This window comes from Biomphalaria glabrata, chromosome 1 (genome assembly GCF_947242115.1).
Source record: "Biomphalaria glabrata chromosome 1, xgBioGlab47.1, whole genome shotgun sequence".
NCBI classification, from domain to species: Eukaryota; Metazoa; Mollusca; class Gastropoda; family Planorbidae; genus Biomphalaria; species Biomphalaria glabrata.
Window position 1 is genome coordinate 74307130 of NC_074711.1, and position 17719 is coordinate 74324848.

Genomic DNA, 17719 nt, shown 5'->3' on the forward strand with positions numbered 1-17719 from the left:
GTCATGAAGTGGAACGGCTGATGACCAGCGTTAATGGTCATGGGAGACAAAGTTTATTTGGTTTAGAGTGGCCTAGAGTATATGGTCTCCCTCTGTCTCTCTTTCTTTATCTCCTTCTGTCTCTCTTTCTTTATCTCCTTCTATCTCTATCTCCCCCTCTCCTTTTTTTACGAGGTCAGACAAACTTATCTTGGCCTGTCTCGTAAATGGCAACTCGTTGTCTCCTTATTCCATGTTCTCTTTCCGTTCTCACTCGTCATTTCCTCCTTCAGCTTCTCTCTACCCTCTCTCTCTCTCTCTCTCATCTTCTTTCTCCCTCTATATTCCCTTCCCCTCTCTCTCTTTTCCTCTCTCTAACTCCATATATTTATGTTATCTTCTTTTTATAAATTATTATTTTACATTATCTTCTAGCTTTCTCCTTTTTCTGTCTTTGTGTTAATGGAAATCTTCCTTTGTTCCTTAAAATGTACCTTTTAAACGATCATAAACTCAAACTTATCCCCGTATGAGTTGTCTTTTACTCAATTTTAACTTTGGAATTCTGTGCCAGCTTCACCTATTAAAACACTTTTAACATATTTATAGAAACACTTCAGTGGGAGTTTTAAAAAGAAAAATAACAGTAGCACATACCCACAGACACATTTTTGCATGTAAAAAAAAAAGAGTTAATATGTTTCAATAATTTGTGTTGTGTGAAACTACTTTTGAAAGGCTTTCTTTGCCTCTTTTGTGGTAACAATTCAATGCAAGTCTTAAGTTCTAACCATAAATCCAAAATAAATATATTAGTTTGGCTCATGTATTTATTAGTCCAATTTTTTAAAACACTCTTCTATTTTACGTTAGAATTTTTTTTTATCTGGACTTGTTAAGAAATCTGGCCACTTTCTGTTCTGTTCCATCAAACTATCGGGAAAATCCCTTTTTTTTTGGGCTCCTCTCAGCTCTTCATTAAACCGATTTCTGCTTTTTAAATTTTTTTAAGTGAAGTTTCATCAACATGCTTGTCACCTTGAGTTTTTGTGTGTGTATAGTTTTCTAGCCAGTTGATCATGTTCCACGGAAGAATGATGTTTGATTCTGATCCTAGAGATTTCAGGGGGGACAAAAAAGGGAACGTGTGTTTCATGACAATGTTTTTACGAATGAAGATTACAGGGTTGGGGGGGGGGGGAAACCTTGTGTGTGTGTGTGTGTGGTTCATTGCAACTTTACAGTCAAGGTTAAATCCGTTAGTGTCACTGTAATGATCATTTATATTTGAATGCTAGATGTAAAGATGTCTTGATGTTACGATAAGATTATATTATAATTAAGTGTCGATTTCTATTTTAAACATTTACTGAACACTCAAAATAATACCGTTATGCCGGAGATTCAAATGTAAACTATCAACCCAATTAATGAAGACTATCCAATAATAAATAAAACGCGTTAATTCTGGAATTACGAATCACTTGAATAAAATATACACTATACACTACAATTTGATAAAACAAGTTTAACTCTCTGCGTTCAAGCTGATAACTACAACAGACTAACTCCGTCCTTTCCAAAACCTTTTATCCTCTACCTCGTACTATATTTAGAAACATCAACCTCGATCCTTTATATGGAATTAAATTGCCCGCTTCTGTTCCAAGAAGCATGCTTGTTCCAAGAACCTGTCGACAATTAACCATGACCTTGCTCTGCAGACGCCTGCAGAAAACTAAAATAAACTTAACGCAATAGCTGCTTTATGCTACTTGACGGTGCTATATAGCGACTTTTCTTCACAAACTAAAACTAAGAGAAACTTTTAATTGAAAGAATCACTGTTTCATATTTTCAGAAGCAAATCTTTAATAGACAATACGGAAGAAGCAAAGTATTTTAATAAATCATATCATTATTATTTTTGCACTTTTCGGCATTGTAGAATCAAATTTCTAAAAACTGTTTCAATTTGTTTAAACATTTAGTTGGCAACAGTGACATTTCAAATTTGCATCTTTTAACTTGTTTCCTTCATGTCTAAATCTCCCCCAAACTGTCCAACATTTGACGTGATCTGTAAGTGTGTGTTGACTTTCAAATGTTGTTTTCTCGAGCTTTGGAACATTGAGTTGAGTCACACACAGAAACTAGGCTCAGAAAATACTCCACAGTTGTTATCTCAAATGTATTTTTTTTAATATAATGTACCAGATTGTAATGGTGAGACTCGAGACTACAATTTATTTCTCGCAAATTTTTAACGAACTAAAAATATCGTGCGAAACATTTGCTCCCGGGGGGGGGGGGGGCTTTTCAGTGTTGTCAATTTAAAAAAAAGAGAAACAAACGGAAGAACTTGGACAATTTGATTCTACAGTGCTAAAAAGTGCAGAGAAATGATCATTTCAAATTTTTAAAAAAAGCCTAGTTTGTCAACATGTTTTTCTTCTGTACACCGGTAACACCAAAAAGCTAACTCTGAATTGTGTTTCCGCCTTACATAAAAATGTCTAATGGTCAGAACTCGATTCAGTCCTGGAGCCCTGTCACACACGAATCAGTTGTGAATGTGGTGCACCCAGTGAGCATGTGCTCCATGGCGCCCCATCCCCCACGTCTTTTCATCTCTACCCTAATCACGAGGCATACATTCGTTGAGTGGGTTAACTATTCTCTGCCCCCACCCCTCTCATTCAAAGTGGAACGTTTTTGTTTTTTTTTAGCTCCCGATTGTCTCTCGTGTCATTGTGATGGATGCCGTTGGCGACGACTCTGAGGGCGGCCCTGATTGAAGGTAACGTAGTGGGCTCAGATTGGCTGCTGCCGCCCCGGTACAAATTAGAACATATAATCCATTTCAGTCAATTTTGTCAATCGGGAAAATTTAGGAACGGGAACGGAAAGACCAGATTTTTGTGGTGAAGCAGTCCAAACTCAATTGAATTTTTTTTTGTTCTTTAATTCAATTTTTTTCTTCCATGTGACAACTTTTGCGTTTCGTTTCTTCGCTTCCCTAGCTTTAATTAATGCATATGTAACACCCTTTTTTTTTTTAGTCTGTGAATCTAATGTACACTTTCCAGATCGTTGCTTTAGAAGTTTAATTATGACAGTAGCCTACGTCACTCGCCCCATTCCCCACCCCCTCATCCTGGTCCTATTCATTTGGTCAGCAGTCGAGACAATCTACCTGGTCGAACGGTCTGCGGTAATTACGTCTTCGGCTCAACATTTGCACGTGAAATGAGTTTTCGATAATCACTGCTCACTTTGAAGCAGTTGGGGCTTCAAGGGTGGTCTTTATCTTAGTTCACTGGGTCGCTGATTGGTAAGAGTTCCCTCCTTGTAATTGCGGCCTCGTTAGACGCGAAATCATTGCACGCTTCTATGGACCCATGAGTATCATTTGAAATAGTCTTGAACGACCAGTACATATAATTTTGTTTCATCTTAAAAGCTACTTGAAAACTGAGCACGATTAGTTTAAACAAATATATCAACAAACAGCTTAATCACTAAATTACTTGTTCGCCTATTTCCCTTGATAATCAGTAAGCGAATGTATTAAATTAGTGTTAAGTATATTGAAATTAAAGCGTATTGTTTCACTTTGAAGTATAGCATGTGTCTCCCCTAGTCTATCTATGAGCCATCCCATTCATGGCAAAGCAAAACTAAAGTAAGAAAGTAAAGTACCCTTTTCAGACCATGAGATCTAGAGGGCAGATAATGTAAAGGTCGTCGAGGGTGTCATGTGACCAGCACATCGACCCGCCGCTTTACTTATCACAACTAGAGTTGTGTGGACACCGGGGCACTCTAAGAATCCCGAAAATAAAAATGTCAATCTTCACCGAGATTTGAATTCGGGACTCTTCGTTTAGGAAGCCAAGCTCTAAGTTACCATGCTCAAATAGTGTTATTCTTTAATCAATTGTGAATGAAAACTGTGAATCCAAAGCTCTGCTGTCTTGCGGCTAGACCCAAACATGGGAGTTAAGATGAGGAACAATCAGGAAACGGTCACTCTTAGTCAGCATGCAGCACACAGTGCTTCCCCCCTGGCAGAACCTGCTACGCGTGACCTCCGTGACCTATGTCGAAGGTGCCGTGCTACGTCGCTTATTCCCAAACTAAGTTGCGTTATAGGTCAATAGGCTACCTGCCTTACCTAAGGACACTTCAGTTACACTAACAGAGAGGAACTGCTTTGTTGGCGACACAGCAATGTCACAGGCTTTCATTTCATTGGTATGAGAACTTGAGAAGAACCATAGTCTCTCCACGACTAGAGAAGAAAGTCTAACTTCACGAGACCGCTTTAGTTGAACAGAAAGAAGCTTCGTCAAACAAAGAGCATACAAGTTAATTTATCATTATTATAATACAATAAATAAAAGTACATATCAGATTTTGGAATAAAAGATCATTATTCATAGTATATCTAGGCACTACAGCTGATATAATGTTATCCTCATATCTTCTATACAACTAAGCATTCACAGGAATCGGCCATTCATAATTTTTACCTACCTATTCATAGTAGGTCCATATATCTCTTCATCCACTACTCCTCATTATACTGATATTTATATTTCATATCAATCTTCTATAAATTAGTAAGTTAGTATTGTAAGTATCAAATTTTAACAATTGTATAATTTTCGTGTTAATTGTATCTCTTGTTATGTTATCTCTATATTATCGGGAAAAAGAGATACGAGTTAAATGTATCTCTTGTTATGTTATCTCTATATTATCGGGAAAAAGAGATACGAGTTAAATGTATCTCTTGTTATGTTATCTCTATATTATCGGGAAAAAGAGATACGAGTTAAATGTATCTCTTGTTATGTTATCTCTATATTATCGAGAAAAAGAGATACGAGTTAAATGTATCTCTTGTTATGTTATCTCTATATTATCGGGAAAAAGAGATACGAGTTAATTGATTGTGCTAAAAATGTTCCACTCTAATTGGATCATTAATCTTTAATCTGTCACGCTTCGTTGCACACTATGTTTTCAGCCCAGTGGCAGATGATTGCATAGAGAAAGGTTCGAACTCGGGGCCATGGGGAAGAGATTATAAAGCGTATCCACTCTGCCTGGATACAATGCAACCATAAATATCTGCCAACATTCTTTAAGCATCCTTCCATTTATTTTTGTGCAGCAATAAATGTACAATCAACATATTGCACCATATGATTTATATAAACACATTCTAGCAACCTATTAGACGCTAGTAAACTGTCCACACCAAAATAATCCCGGACTGATGTTTGAAATTCACAACATTATTCTAATAGCAGGCGAAATGCTAATTACCGATCGATTGAAAATCGATATTAAAATTGTTTCTTTTTTCCCCCCAGCAGCAGAGACCTGTCTCGCCCCTCCCTATATAATTGCTATGCCACTGTTAACATCGACCTTGCGTCTTAATGTGTTAGTGGATTGAGCAGAGTGAAGCAGCTTTACAAAGATGGGGGCGGATCGCCCTGTCGCCAACTTAGCTTTTCTGATTTCATTTTTTTTTTTTTTTGCCATCTTGAGAAGAAATGAATAAAAGAGGAGAAAAAAATCAATTTTGCTTATTAGCATCTTATATTCATGTGCAATTTTGATGACAAATGTATTGATCCTTACTTTATGTGACTTGTGCTAATGAATTTACGCTGGGATTGTGAAGTTTACCATCTTTGGTGGTCCCGCCTTAGTCCGCTCAATACTCCATCTTTTTCCTCTCTCTCTCTCTCTCTCTCTCACACACACACACCACACACACACAGACAGAATCACACTGATACTGACGTACTAATATCATCTTTTGTTTCGATGTTGAGATTTAATATTATTTGTATACACTCTTGAAGAAGTTGTTGTTTTAAATTATGATTTTTTTAAAAAAAATATCCCTAAACATTGTCACGTAATAAAAGTTGTAAAGTCATAAATAAAAACAAAATCTGTTTTGTTGAAACACAAAAAACGTCGGGAAGAGCTAAAAAGGACTCGCGAAAGTCCAAGGAGATGAAAATAAACTTATGCGCAGTAACGACAATGCAGATATTTCTGAAACTGATTTCTATTGCGTCTTTATGCTGGATGTAATGTGTGTCCTCTTTTAGTATTATGTCGATTTAAAAACCGCTTCACAAATCTACGGCATACGCTCTTCCATTACATCTCCATATGTACATTCTAAATTATACAGTGGCTGTACTCTCTATGCTGACGTCACATACGTAGCAAGGTCATTAGTATATAAGAAATTTAAGTATTATTTTCAAAAGGAATATTAAAAACAAACTATATGCATATTTGATTTTCAAAATAAAGTTGTTTGCTTTGATAATATCATAAGTAGCCGTTGATACTGTTTTTATCATGCTAAATAATGGTGAAATTGGATTTTCATTGACATATATTTTTATCTGACAGACAGACATAAAACACAAATTTAATGGAGTTATTTCTTCGTTTCGGGGACCGTTAAAAACGAGTCATGTTTAATCTAGCAGTTTTTTTTTTTATACTAACGATAAATAGTAATAATGAGTAAAATTATGTCTTACAAATGAACGCAGAAAGTGTGTAGAAAGTTATGGAAGCAGTGCCAGAGACATATTCACATGAATCAAATTCTTGAGACAATACCCTATACCTACTTAACGCGTTATACTACATGATGACTTTATGCTCCTGTAATGAAGCGCCTTTCCGTGGTCTGTAACCTCTTCAGTCTCTCGTCTGGTGTAACAAGCAAGTGTTGATAGAGGGAAAGAAGAACCAAAAAAAAATCAAGTTTAACCAGGAAACCAAATGATGAGAGTGGCGTTTAGCCGTGAGAGAAAGCTAGAGGGGGGAGGGGTTAGCGAGGGTTGCTAGGCGGGTGGACCTGGGAAGGCGCCGTGAAAGTTGGAGATGTTTATCAAAGATCTGTGTGACATTTCATTACTGACGGCATACAGGAAGATGACTTCCCCTTGCGCCCCATATCCCTGTTCTTCACCTCCCCCCCCCCACTCCCAGCACACGCTGCCATCTTAGACGTGGGTGAGTCCAATCCATAAGGGGGGGTGGGTTCTTGGGAATATATATGTAACTATACACCAGCAGTTTTTGTGCAGTGTTATTATTTCATGGTTACAGTTCTGTTCTAGTTTTTACTCTTTCTTCATACTTGTTAGTTAAAGAAAATGGCCACGCTGAAACTTCCTTTACCACGCTGGGACGTTACCGCACTGAGATGTCCTTTTCCACGCTGAGACGTCCTTTACCGCACTGAGATGTCCTTTATCACGCTGAGACGTCCTTTACCGCACTGAGATGTCCTTTACCACGCTGACACGTCCTTTACCGCACTGAGATGTCCTTTACCACGCTGAGACGTCCTTTACCGCACTGAGATGTCCTTTACCACAATGAGACGTCCTTTACCGCACTGAGATGTCCTTTACCACACTGACACGTCCTTTACCACACTGAGACGTCCTTTACCACGCTGAGGCGTCCTTTACCGCACTGAGATGTCCTTAACCACGCTGAGACGTCCTTTATCACTTATTGAGACGTCCTTTATCACACTGAGACGTCCTTTACCACACTGACACGTCTTTTATCACACTGAGACGTCCTTTACCACATTGACACGTCTTTTATCACACTGAGACGTCCTTTATCACACTGACACGTCCTTTACCACACTGAAACGTTCTTTATCACAATGAGACAACCTATACCAAATTGATACGTCTTTTATCACACTGAGACGTCCTTTATCAACTGACACATCCTTTACCACACTGAGACGTTCTTTATCACAATGAGACAACCTATACCAAACTGAGACGTCCTTTATCACACTGACACGTCCTTTACCACACTGACACGTCCTTTACCACACTGACACGTCCTTTATCACAATGAGACGTCCTTTACCACAATGAGACGTCCTTTACCACACTGACACGTCCTTTACCACACTGACACGTCCTTTACCACACTGACACGTCCTTTATCACAATGAGACGTCCTTTACCACAATGAGACGTCCTTTACCACACTGACACGTCCTTTACCACACTGACACGTCCTTTACCACACTGAGACGTCCTTTATCACACTGACACGTCCTTTACCACAATGAGACGTCCTTTACCACACTGAGACGTCCTTTATCACACTGAGACGTCCTTTATCACACTGAGACGTCCTTTACCACAATGAGACGTCCTTTACCACAATGAGACGTCCTTTACCACACATAGACGTCCTTTACCAAATTTCACCACAATGTGTCGTCCACGGCCACACTGGGCTGACCCCTGCCACACTGAAATGCAGATACAGTTTCAGTTTTTAGCCACGTGAGCTAGGGACAACAGTCGAGCTAGGGACAGTGAGCTAGGGACAACAGTCGAGCTAGGGACAGTGAGCTAGGAACAGTGAGCTAGGGACAACAGTCGAGCTAGGGACAACAGTCGAGCTAGGGACAGTGAGCTAGGAACAGTGAGCTAGGGACAGTGAGCTAGGGACAACAGTGAGCTAGGGACAACAGTCGAGCTAGGGACAGTGAGCTAGGGACAACAGTCGAGCTAGGGACAACAGTCGAGCTAGGGACAACAGTCGAGCTAGGGACAACAGTCGAGCTAGGGACAACAGTCGAGCTAGGGACAGTGAGCTAGGGACAACAGTGAGCTAGGGACAGTGAGCTAGGGACAGTGAGCTAGGGACAACAGTGAGCTAGGGACAACAGTCGAGCTAGGGACAACAGTCGAGCTAGGGACAACAGTCGAGCTAGGGACAGTGAGCTAGGAACAACAGTGAGCTAGGGACAGTGAGCTAGGAACAGTGAGCTAGGGACAGTGAGCTAGGGACAACAGTCGAGCTAGGGACAACAGTCGAGCTAGGGACAACAGTCGAGCTAGGGACATCAGTCGAGCTAGGGACAGTGAGCTAGGGACAGTGAGCTAGGGACAACAGTGAGCTAGGGACAACAGTGAGCTAGGGACAACAGTGAGCTAGGGGCAACAGTGAGCTAGGGACAACAGTCGAGCTAGGGACAACAGTCGAGCTAGGGACAACAGTCGAGCTAGGGACAGTGAGCTAGGGACAGTGAGCTAGGGACAACAGTGAGCTTGGGACAACAGTCGAGCTAGGGACAGTGAGCTAGGGACAACAGTCGAGCTAGGGACAACAGTCGAGCTAGGGACAACAGTGAGCTTGGGACAACAGTCGAGCTAGGGACAACAGTGAGCTAGGGACAGTGAGCTAGGGGCAACAGTGAGCTAGGGACAACAGTCGAGCTAGGGACAACAGTCGAGCTAGGGACAGTGAGCTAGGGGCAACAGTGAGCTAGGGACAACAGTCGAGCTAGGGACAACAGTCGAGCTAGGGACAGTGAGCTAGGGACAACAGTCGAGCTAGGGACAACAGTGAGCTAGGGACAACAGTCGAGCTAGGGACAACAGTGAGCTAGGGACAACAGTGAGCTAGGGACAACAGTCGAGCTAGGGACAGTGAGCTTGGGACAACAGTCGAGCTAGGGACAACAGTCGAGCTAGGGAGAACAGTGAGCTAGGGACAACAGTGAGCTTGGGACAGTGAGCTAGGGGCAACAGTCGAGCTAGGGACAGTGAGCTAGGGACAACAGTGAGCTAGGGACAGTGAGCTAGGGACAGTGAGCTAGGGACAACAGTGAGCTAGGGACAGTGAGCTAGGGACAACAGTGAGCTAGGGACAGTGAGCTAGGGACAGTGAGCTAGGGACAACAGTCGAGCTAGGGACAGTGAGTTAGGGACAGTGAGCTAGGGACAGTGAGCTAGGGACAGTGAGCTAGGGACAACAGTGAGCTAGGGACAACAGTGAGCTAGGGACAACAGTCGAGCTAGGGACAACAGTGAGCTAGGGACAACAGTGAGCTAGGGACAACAGTGAGCTAGGGACAACAGTCGAGCTAGGGACAACAGTCGAGCTAGGGACAACAGTCGAGCTAGGGACAGTGAGCTAGGGACAGTGAGCTAGGGACAACAGTGAGCTTGGGACAACAGTCGAGCTAGGGACAGTGAGCTAGGGACAACAGTCGAGCTAGGGACAACAGTCGAGCTAGGGACAACAGTGAGCTTGGGACAACAGTCGAGCTAGGGACAACAGTGAGCTAGGGACAGTGAGCTAGGGGCAACAGTGAGCTAGGGACAACAGTCGAGCTAGGGACAACAGTCGAGCTAGGGACAGTGAGCTAGGGGCAACAGTGAGCTAGGGACAACAGTCGAGCTAGGGACAACAGTCGAGCTAGGGACAGTGAGCTAGGGACAACAGTCGAGCTAGGGACAACAGTGAGCTAGGGACAACAGTCGAGCTAGGGACAACAGTGAGCTAGGGACAACAGTGAGCTAGGGACAACAGTCGAGCTAGGGACAGTGAGCTTGGGACAACAGTCGAGCTAGGGACAACAGTCGAGCTAGGGAGAACAGTGAGCTAGGGACAACAGTGAGCTTGGGACAGTGAGCTAGGGGCAACAGTCGAGCTAGGGACAGTGAGCTAGGGACAACAGTGAGCTAGGGACAGTGAGCTAGGGACAGTGAGCTAGGGACAACAGTGAGCTAGGGACAGTGAGCTAGGGACAACAGTGAGCTAGGGACAGTGAGCTAGGGACAGTGAGCTAGGGACAACAGTCGAGCTAGGGACAGTGAGTTAGGGACAGTGAGCTAGGGACAGTGAGCTAGGGACAGTGAGCTAGGGACAACAGTGAGCTAGGGACAACAGTGAGCTAGGGACAACAGTCGAGCTAGGGACAACAGTGAGCTAGGGACAACAGTGAGCTAGGGACAACAGTCGAGCTAGGGACAACAGTGAGCTAGGGACAGTGAGCTAGGGACAACAGTGAGCTAGGGACAACAGTCGAGCTAGGGACAACAGGAACTTTAACTTCTGTATTGTATGAGCGCAAGGAGTTTAATATATAAAGCTATCGTAAATTCAAAATCCCAATCTTCACCGAGATTTACCATTCAACTCCCCACCACACACACACACACACACACACACACACACACTTCTAGTTAAAGTCACTTCGAAATATCTAGATGTGACAGGTTGTTTGGGATATAAAGACGTGACAGGTTTGTTCAAAATATAAAGATGTTTAAAAAAAATTAAATGTTTAGATGTTACAATTATTTTTAATGTAATTACGTTAAAAAAAAATTCTAATGTAATGGTCTTAAAATGTTGTTTTTTAATGTAACTATTTATAACTGACTTCAAATGTCTAGATATGGTAAGATTCTAGAGAATGTCAACATCCCATTCGTTATTAAAAAAACAAACTTTGAGGAAACAGCTGAACGCACCAATTTATGAATGCAAGGTGTGGAGGAGTCTGAAGATGTGCACATTTGAAGCTGCTAGGTGTCGTTGTTGTTGTTGTTGTTGTCGCTGTTGTTGTTGTCGCAGCTGTAGTTGTTGTTGTCGTTATTGTTGTGGTTGTTATCGCTGTTGTTGTTGTTGTCGCTGTTATTGTTGTCACCCACCTTTCTTTGCCTCTTACAATCGTCGGACCCTAACCGTTTTAAAGCGGGTCGTTCATATTCAAGTCAAAGGTCTATGTCAGAAAACATTTCGATGCACAGTGTGAAAAACAAACCAATAGGCGGGATCTAAAGAAACAAAGAGAGATAGAGAGAGATAGAGAGAAAGAAGGATAGAAAAAGAGAGCACACGTTTAATAAGAGAGATAGAGAGAGATAGAGAGAAAGAAGGATAGAAAAAGAGAGCACACGTTTAATCTCATTGTAGAAAATGCAATAATTCAAGGACTAAAAAATTCTGTTGGGGGGGGGGGGAGTCCGTTTATTGGAAGTTCAAAAAAAGGAATGTCCCGGCCGTAATACACAATATAAATCTTTGAAACCATCAACGGCTTCAGCCGGTGTGTCATGCTAGTTTATTTGTATAATCCTAAGTCTAATTTAAGTTTCTGTCATGCATTTTAAGTATCAACTAACTCAATCTCTTTGGACCATGACCTTCATTACTTAAGGCTTTCATTCTGAATAAGGTCATGTGGCGGCGGCGGCGTGGCAAGGGCTGCTTACTATCAGGGGCGTTCTAGTTATTGAACACCCAGGATTAGCGCGTGAATTTCTCTTTGCCTTTCCGGACGTGAATGTAAAGTGGAAAAAAGAAAAGCTCGATTAAAAAAAATCACTTTTGTATGGGTGTGTGCTTTCACTAAAGGAGGTCGATACGACGGTGGCGCCAGACTCTGACAATTCAGTCGGGTGGAAAATCGTACGCGCGCACACACTCACATGCGCGGGCACACACACGGACTCACAAAGAAAACAATTATGACCCACGTGTGTTCTACTCCCCAAGCCTCCCCCCCTCACCTCACCTCTGCATCTCCTCTGCATTGATATCTATATATATACTCCAGTCGTTTTCATCGACCCTCTAACGTATTCAAAGGCACGGTTAAAAAAAAAAAGGGGGAAATTCCCGATCTTAAAGGCGTCTCTATTCCTAGGTGCTAAAGTCCGATAGATGATTGGCCCCCACAGGAGACTTTGGAGAATGAGGGAAGAAACAATGATTGGACAGGCTTTAGCCATGATCTATTTCCACTTCCTTCTTCTCGTAAAAGTTTGTGATATCTATCCCAGATATATCTCATCGTTGTCGCCCCTGTCTTATCATTTTCTCACCCCCCCCCCTTTTGAAACTCTTTATTTGTTTCAGTTATTTTGGTGTTAAAACTCAATTTAAAAACGGATATACGAGCAGCATAGCTAGGAAGAAATAATGCAGTACCAGTGAGTCTAAAAATAGTCAGTGTAGCACAAACAGTACACTCCATATGCAGTACCAGTGAGTCTAAAAATAGACAGTGTAGCACAAACAGTACACTCCATATGCAGTACCAGTGAGTCTAAAAATAGTAGTGTAGCACAAACAGTACATCTCCATATGCAGTACCAGTGAGTCTAAAAATAGTAGTGTAGCACAAACAGTACATCTCCATACAGTGTAGCTCTAGACAGTTTATCACTAAAACCATGATGCCGATCCATTCTTTCAACTAGAAGTTGTCTTTGTTTAAAACCATGCTTATACTAATTCTATATCTTTCCTTCATGTTTATTGTAAGTTTCGATTTTTTACAATTGATTTTTTCGACCACTCATCAAATCGTCATCAAAATTTGCACACAAGCTTATGCTCGATGAAATCACTTGATTCGTTCATAAATTCAACCAATTAATTTATCTTTTATTTATTATCCTTTCTTCTTGTACACAATTTAAAAAAAAAAAAGTAATCTTTGAATGACTCACCATTTTGTAACAACATCTACCCGCAGGTGTCGGGGTGAGTTTGAAAGCAAACTTGAACACATTTCTTGAAATTAGACAAAGAACAACTACGAAATAAAACTTATTGCGTCAAACTGCGGCCATTCCTTATAGAAGGCCTCAACACTGACCTGCGACGTCACAACATGTGTGCAGATTAGACCAGTAGCTCGTTTCCATGTCATAGAGACCTGTGATGTGGCAACTAGCTATTTGTCTCCACTACCCACAAGTTATGACGTTGCAGGTCAGTGTTTAGGCTCTTTAAGACGTTTGGTCTCGGTCAGTCCACTTGACCTGACACAATTAGTCTTCAACAGTTTAATTGACTATGAAATAAAATTAACCTATAATTTCTGATAACACATTAGAAAAGAAAAAAAAATGTTTCTCTAGTTTTGTATGTAAAAAACATACTTTACTTTAGAGCAAGAATGATTCTTCAACATAAAGAAGTTGCTTATTAGTAACTAGACTTCGTTGTAGCTATATCATATATGTAGTTTGAAGAACAATATGCCTGACTGTATACATACTCATTTCAACATTGTTGCTTTTTCTTTTTAAACCGGACATCCCTGAAGAATTCGGAGGCGTAATCTTTTTTTTTTTTAAATCGTTTATGAAGAACGTAAAGTCCCAAAAGTTGAAAATTTCGTTGACACTTTGTAGACGACACTGTCATCGATTGAAATTTATTTCCTAGTTTCACTTTAGTTTCTAGTCCGCTGGGCATGAGACACAACTTTTTTTTTAAAAAGTATTTTGAAAAGTATATAGTATTCAATTAAGTTGGACTCATCCATGCCAGTCTCCTATCCTTTATTTTTGTTTGATCTCTGAGGATTTCCAAGCTCTGTATTTTTCAAATTCATGTAGTTATGAATTTACAATTTGTTCGTCTAGACTTGCCAACTGCTGACACCATCGCATGTCATCTACGTTTTCTGAGTGGAACAAAAGACAGAAATCACCATAAATATTGATAAACCCTAACATTAGTTCGCCACTTGATGTTGCTTTTTTCCTCTGGACATGGACAGACATTATGTAAATTATTAACTGAATATATCTACTAAATATATTTCTCCGGTAAAAAAAAAAAAAAATATTTATTGATTTTTTTTAAATCGATAAGTGTGAAAATGGGGGGTACGGGAATCAAGAGGTTTACAATCATTCTGTGTCTCCACTTTCAATACACCAAGCACATTCTGAATGCACTCATTGAAGATAGTGAGCAAGAAATAAACATATACCTATATGTGTCTATGTACAGAGACAAAAGTCTTAATCCTATTGACATTTTTTTTTCTTTTTCTGTATTGCCATGAAATGGAAAAAGATGATCAACAGATTTTGAGTGGTGCCGCAAGATCCAGTAGGTTTTGGGATATGTGAAAATGAAAGAGTTGCGATGAAACAAAAGTCCATCTCTAAGTCTTATCAATTTGTTCATTAACATTTCTTGTCGCTTTTGTTCTGGTCCCTGGGCATTCAGAATTTGGTACATTATTTCCGACAGTTGGTGCCAGTAATTGTCTGCCCATGTTAGCAATTCCTACCCAGAGCCAGTACTAGCAATGAGACAGAAGTCACTCTATCAAGTAACATCTACTCTACAACAGGCTCCTCGTGAGTCCCCAAAGTCTTCACAGCCGTCAAGGCGAGAAAACAAATTTACAGCCCTCTTTTGACTAATGTTTTTTGTGTTTTTACTTTTTCGGCTGGGTTTTAACCCAACACCCCCCCCCAGGCCTCTGTCCATGTACGCTTTCTGCCCAGTCCCCAACTGCCTTGGACCTGATCTGCTACAAAGATATGGGATGGGCACGCCAGATGGAGGTCATGGCTGCTCGGCGTCACGTATTGTGATTAAATAGTTTTATTTGTTGATAGATGAATGTGATAGTTCAGGAGATGTTTCTGAGGAGAAAATTGCCATTTTCTTCTTCCCGTGTCACGTCGATGCAACTGTATTATTTTTTGGGGGGGGGGGGGTGGAATTGGGTTGTTGTTTTTTTATCTTTATTATTATTATTATTATTCACTGCTTAATCCTAGGATTGACGTATCATAATGGATTTTTTTAAAAGTTAGAGTTCACCTGTCACAGTTCTGAAAGTTTTTTCAAGTCAGAAATATATTTACTTTTTTTTTTTTTTTATTCTATTAACATTGCATAATGATTACATTTTAGACAACCACTCAGCAAGGGAAGAGTGGTTTGAACCTGTAAAATGCACAATTATGTCCATTGGATCCTTTTGATATTTCAATTCACAACTTCTAATTTAATTTTTTGTTTTTAGTTTTAATGCAATGTCAGATGTGGATAATGTCTCCTGGGTATCTCTCGCAGGCATTTCAGTTACGCTTTTTTTTTTTCACATTATGTTCTTTAAGTCCCTGTAGAGCTCCAGCACTATACTGCGTGTTCATATTAAATCTCTCTGGTTTAATTCTTACCTGTATGGATCTTTGAGATTTGGATATAAAGTCATAGACGTGATGTTCTTCTCTTTGGGAAAAAAGGGGGGGGGGGGCAAAAACAAAACTCCATAACGAAAACAAAATTCTACATTAAGGAAATAAATAAATAAATAATGTCCCATAATTCCATTGAAACAGAATGGGCCCATTATATTTAACATACATATATAACTTTGTTCTATTTTTTTTTATTATTTTTTTTGCATGAGATTTTCATAAATTTGGGACATTTTTTAGAGGTTAGAACAGGTGCCAAAGTTGGCGGGTATGCAATCAATGCTTCGGTTTAGATAGGTTCTTTAAGTTTTGGATCTAGAAATTTAGCATTAATGTTCAGATTTATCTTCATTTACATGTTAGTGGAAAGCACGGGGTTGTAATAATTATTTTGTACGCAAGAATCAATCAAAAGCAATAGTCAAAATAAATGTTCCAGTTTGATTTTCTAAAGATTCAATTGTCTCAATGAATGTGTGTGTGTGTCGTGTCTTTTCTCTTTTCTGGGTGTTTATGTAATGTTCTTGTTTTTAATTGAATTATTAAAAGTATATGTAATCATAACACATTTCAAATCGGTATTATGTCTGTATTATGTCTGTCCTAGTCTTAGTCTATGTCAGCTAAAAACAAACACAAAAGTTGTAACAATTAGTTTGCGGTTTGATCATTGAGATTCAAAATGACAGAGCACGTTGTTTCTTAGGAAAACATGCGCGACTCCTTCAGCAATGCAAATCAATTGGAAATGAGGTCGAAGAATCTTTCTGTTAGTTGTATTTTAAACATCTTCATTTTCGTTTCACCACCGTCCCGATTTCAAGACTCCGGAATAAAACTGGTTCCGTATGTTTCAAGGAAGTGATAATTTCATCATTTAGGAGTCGCCTCTTCGCTGCCGCGACAGCTGAAACCTTGAGGTCACCGACACATTTCATTAAGCTGCCCCGCTTTTAGATCTCATTTGGCATTCCTGGAAATGGAAAAATGGCCAAAGCGTGAAACAATGGCGCCCAAATGGATTTCATATTTGTTCTTTTTCTGCCTGGGTACAAGCGTTTAATATTACATCCGGTTCCTCAGAGAATACCCGCCGCAAATGAAGAAAAATCCCTGACCGTGGGGAAAGAGAGATGGGGGGGGGGGCGTCATTATTTGTAAGTTAGCTTTATTTTGTAGAGGTCCTGGCCATATTAGCTGATGGTATCTGCGCCCGGCGAGCTGGTTCGTGAACCCCCAACACCAATTTCTTTTATGAATTTTTGTCAGTTCCGTGAGTTGTCTTTGACGTGGCGCGAATGTAGGGTGTGCGCTACCCCGAGATCCCAAAGTGACTGCGGCGGGATTAATACAATTGAGCTGATTGACAGGTCGGAATTGATCTGGCCTGCTATCTTTCATTTTCCCTTTCTCTTTCCTGACCCTCCCCCCCCTACAACTTTTCGTTTCCTTCTCCTCTTCTTTTGGGCCGAAATGAACAGCAGAAGAGCATTGTCTTGTCCACGGTGTCTTAAGAGACGTAGGTGCCAGGACTGGATACATGTCCACTACCAGCAGCAGACGATGTTTCTAAAAGTGGGACCGCGTGTCTAAATGTTTGAGGAGGTGTTTAGAAAAGGGATGCTGGAGGTCAAAAGTACACAAGAGTCAAAACTTTTTGAGTGTAATAGTTCTACTGGCATGACGTCACGGGTCATTTCCGGTCATTTGATCTGTTAGAAAACGTTTGTTGGCTTTGGGGTTTTACAGAATCTCGAAAACGGACAGTACAATTAAAAAAAAAAAAAAGAAAATAACATAACTGAAAAATGTTACACCATGTTATTTCGTTAGTAAACTACCGTGGTGATGATGTTATTAGAAATGTAAACTGTAAACTA

The 17719-nt window shown here is 40.5% G+C and overlaps 1 protein-coding gene across 6 annotated transcripts in view; it reads left to right on the top strand.

The window, feature by feature from the left end:
• The window catches only part of LOC106057761 (nuclear hormone receptor HR96-like), a 355871-nt gene that overhangs the window by 232640 nt on the left and 105512 nt on the right, over positions 1-17719 (top strand). The gene's annotated exons all lie outside the window — the stretch shown is intronic.